This window comes from Cynara cardunculus, unplaced genomic scaffold, assembly GCF_001531365.2.
Source record: "Cynara cardunculus var. scolymus isolate 2C unplaced genomic scaffold, CcrdV1 Un_Scaffold_3191, whole genome shotgun sequence".
In the NCBI taxonomy this organism is placed as follows: domain Eukaryota; kingdom Viridiplantae; phylum Streptophyta; class Magnoliopsida; order Asterales; family Asteraceae; genus Cynara; species Cynara cardunculus.
In genome coordinates this window covers 52653-57203 of record NW_020201385.1, presented here as the reverse complement: position 1 = coordinate 57203, position 4551 = coordinate 52653, and positions in this window count along the sequence as shown.

The following is a 4551-nucleotide window of genomic DNA, read 5'->3' as shown; positions in this document are numbered from 1 at the left end:
TGATATTTTCCTATATGCATATCTACATGAAGATTTGTGTATGATGTATAGTTTTGATTGATGAACGATGATTAGTACAAGAAATGTATTTTGAATTTTTGAGATATGTATTCTGTATGGTAAATTCTTGTACTAAGGGACCTGAGTGGTACATAAACATGTATTTCTTCCGTATGAAGTATGTCTTACATGCAATGTGTGGTATGGGGTTTTACAGAAAGTGGTATCTGAGCCTGAGTTAAAGGGATTTAGGTATTTAACAGCATGATACCTAGACTTAAACTGTTTTATTGCATGTTAAGTCCCGGACATAGTTAGCTCCATTGGAAATAAATATGATGGGTTGAAAGAACAGTGTGTAAGATAAATTTTAATTACATCTGGCCAGTGTAATTACGAATTTACAGGTACACATCTGAACTTAAATACTTCATTATAATGGGAATGTGAATACGTGATTATTAACACTAAAATCTGCAGATGTCTAGCCGAACTAGAAGATCTGAAAGAACGGCTCGTCCAGAGTCTGAAGAAATAGAAGAGTCACCTGTCAATCTTCCGACTGGCACATCTGGAATCAGAGGTCGAGGAAGACCAAGGGGACGAAGCAGAGGAAGAAGCCAGTCTCAAGGAAGGGGTCAAATTGGAATTCATTCTGAACCAGAAGAATCCTATTTTAGGAATGTTCAGGAGAGATCGGTGCCACATTTTGAATATGTAACCAGGGACATGTTGGCTGAAGAAATGGGAAAGTTGCGGGAAACTCTGACTTCTATCATAGGGATACCAGCCAGGGTAGAAACAGAAAGAGTAGAAGTTCGTCCTTCGATACCGGTTACTTATAACAAAGAAGGAGATATTAAAATGTTTTTGGCATGTAAGCCAACAACATTTTCTGGAGAAAGGGATCCAATGAAAGCCGTGTGCTGGATCAAAGAAATGGAATCTATGTTCAACACCATTCGGTGTCCAGAAACAGATAAAGTTTGATTTGCTGTTTCCGTATTAAAATCAAATGCTTTGTTCTGGTGGGAAGTTGAATCATCGACCAAAACAGATGTTTTACAGACATTGCCTTGGGCAGAGTTTGTGGAACGATTCAAGAATCAGTTTTGTCCTAAAACTGCTGTTAGACAAATGGAGGAAGATTTTCTAAAGTTGGAACAAGGAAATGGAACAGTTCGGGAATATACTGAGAGATTTATTGAATACTCTTGTTTTGCTGAAGAATACGTCTCAATAGAATCCAGGAAGATAGAAAGGTATATTTGGGGTTTGAAACCCTCAATTAGAGAGTTTGTCATTGCTATGAACCCCAATACCTTTTCATTAACAGTAAATGCAGCCGAAGTGATTGAACGGAATAAGAACCGGTAGCCAGAAGGAAAGGTTGTAGAGAAAAGAAAATGGAAGGGGCCTTCATCTTTCCGAGGACCGAAAACGGAAAGATATGATAACAGATCTGAACAGAAGATAAGTGAGAAAGTCTATTCACAGTATCGACAGGTTCATCTGGGTGAATGCAAGATGGACCCAAGAAAATGTTATGAGTGCGGTGAAGCAGGCCATCTGTCCAGAAATTGCCCGGCTAATCGAAGGTGTTTTAACTGCAATTCTCCGGATCATATTAGACCAAATTATCCCTTGTTAAGAACTCCACAGTTAACAATGGGAAGTAATGCATCGGGTACTCGGGGAAGGCCTATAGTAAACAGAGGAGGGCAAGGAGGGGCGCGGGGACGGTCCTTCCAGATGACTAAAAACGAGGCAGAAGCATCACTGGATATAGTAACAGGTACTTTCCTTCTGAATTTAATACGTGCTAAGGTGTTATTTGACTCTGGTGCAAACTTTTCGTTCGTATCACCACTGTTTTGCTCAAATTGCATGTCTGAATTCTGTGGTACTTGATGATGAATTAGTAGTTGATACTGCTAATAGTCAAGAAACTGTTACWAGTGTGTTCAATAATTGTATTATTGTTATTGAGGGCTGTGAATTTCCGATTCGGTTATTTCCTATGCCGCTGAAGGAATTTGATGTAGTAGTGGGTATGGACTGGTTGGCAAGGTTTTAGGCTAGTATTATTTGTAATCAGAAAATGATCAGAATTACTCTGCCAGACCAAGGAACCATTGTTATTTATGGTGATCGTCAGAATCACCATACTAGTATTTTGTCAGTAATGAAGGCTCAGAAAAGCATTCGGAAAAGGTGCCAATGATATTTGGCATACGTAATTGATATGAAGAAAGAAAAGAGAAAAGAGGAATCGATTCCGATTGTTAGTGAATATCCATAAGTCTTTCCAGAAGACTTATCTGGATTACCACCAGATAGAGTCATTGAATTCCGAATTGATCTTGTATCAGGAGCTGCACCAGAAGCAAAGGCACCATACCGGTTAGCTCAATCTGAATTGAAGGAATTTGTTGCATAGTTGAAAGATTTAACTGACAAAGGATTTATTAGACCCAACACTTCACCTTGGAGTGCTTCGATCTTATTTGTCAAGAAGAAAGATGGGTCTATACAAATGTGCATAGAATATCGTGAACTAAATAAATTGACAATCAAAAACAAATATCCTTTACCAAGGATTGATGACTTGTTCGATAAATTGGTAGGAGCAAGTTATTTCTCTAAGATTGATTTAAGGTCAGGGTATCATTAGCTCAAAGTTAGGGAAGAAGATGTTGCCACAACAGCATTCAGAACTAGGTACGGGCATCATGAATTCTTAGTTATGCCATTTGGCTTAACTAATGCTCCCACAGCCTTTATGGATTTGATGAATAGGGTATGTAAGGAATATCTTGATAAATTCGTTATTGAATTTATCGATGATATTCTTATGTACTCTAAGACTGAAGAAGAACATGCAGAACATCTTCATCTGATATTAGAATTATTGAAGAGAGAAAAATTGTACGCAAAGTTATCTAAATGTGAGTTCTGGTTAAGAAAAGTCCAATTCCTGGGTCACATCATCTCAGAAATAGGGGTAAAAGTAGATCCAACGAAAATAGAAGCAGTAGCAAGATGGGAAGCTCCAAAAAATCCTTCTGAAGTCCGAAGCTTTTTGGGATTGGTTGGCTATTATCGTAAGTTCATTTAGGACTTTTCTAAGATAGCCGTGCCATTGACTAAATTAACTCGGAAGAACATTAAATTCCAATGGGAAGGAGAACAGCAAGAAGCTTTTCAATTATTAAAGGATCATCTTTGCAGTGCACCAGTATTGGCTCTACCAGATGGATCTGAAGATTTTGTGGTTTACAGCGATGCTTCAAAGTTAGGGTTAGGATGTGTTCTGATGCAGAGAGGAAAAGTGATTTCTTATGCGTCAAGACAGTTGAAAGATCATGGGAAGCAATATCCAACCCATGACATGGAATTAGCTGCAGTGGTGTTTGCTCTGAAAATTTGAAGACATTATCTTCTAGGAACGAAATGTCATATTTATACTGATCATAAAAGTTTACAACATTTGTTCAGCAAGAAAGAATTAAATATGCAATAGCGTCGGTGGATTGAACTGGTTAATGACTATGATTGTGAGATCCTCTACCACCCAGAAAAAGCTAACGTGGTGGCTGACGCTTTGAGCAGGAAAAAAAAGAGTGGAACCATTAAAGCTGTGGCAATGAGAATGAATTTGATCCCTGACATTCGTAAGGAGATTCAAAAATGTCAACAAGAAGCTATAAAATGTTAAAGCAGAAAAGTTGGGTAAGATGATTTCAACCTTGGAACAGAATGACGAATGACTAATGTGCTTTCAAGGGCGAATTTGGGTACCATATTTTGGAGATATCCAAAACATTATATTAAATGAAAGCCACAAGTCCTGATACTCTATCCATCCAGATACCAATAAGATGTATAGAGATTTAAAACCTTTTTATTGGTGGCCGAATTGAAGAAAGACGTAGCTAGATATGTGGAACAGTATCTGACATGTTTACAGGTTAAGATTGAACATCAGAAACCGTATGGAAGTCTTTAATCGTTAGAGATACCTGTATAGAAATGGGATCACATTACAATGGATTTCGTCATGAAATTGCCACGAACTCCAAAGGGGTATGATGCTATCTGTGTAATTGTTGATCGTTTGTCTAAATCTGTGCATTTTTTGCCAATAAGAGAGAATTACTCTTTAGAAAAGCGGCACAGATTTATATCAAAGAAATTGTAACCAGACACGGTGTTCCATCATCTATTGTCTCTTATAGAGATAGTTGGTTTACTTCAAAGTTCTGGGAAGGGTTGCAGAAAGCTTTGGGATCTGAAATTCGACTAAGCACAACTTACCATCTGCAAACTGACGGACAAAGTGAAAGAACTATCCAGACTCTCAAAGATATGTTGAGAAGTTGTATTATTGACTTCGGGGGATCGTGGGAAGATAATTTTCCGTTAATAGAGTTTGCATATAACAACAATTACCATTCCAACATCCAAGCGGCATCGTATGAAGTATTATATGGATGTAAATGTCGAACGCCATTGTGTTGGAACGAAGTGGGTGAATGATAGCTGACGGGT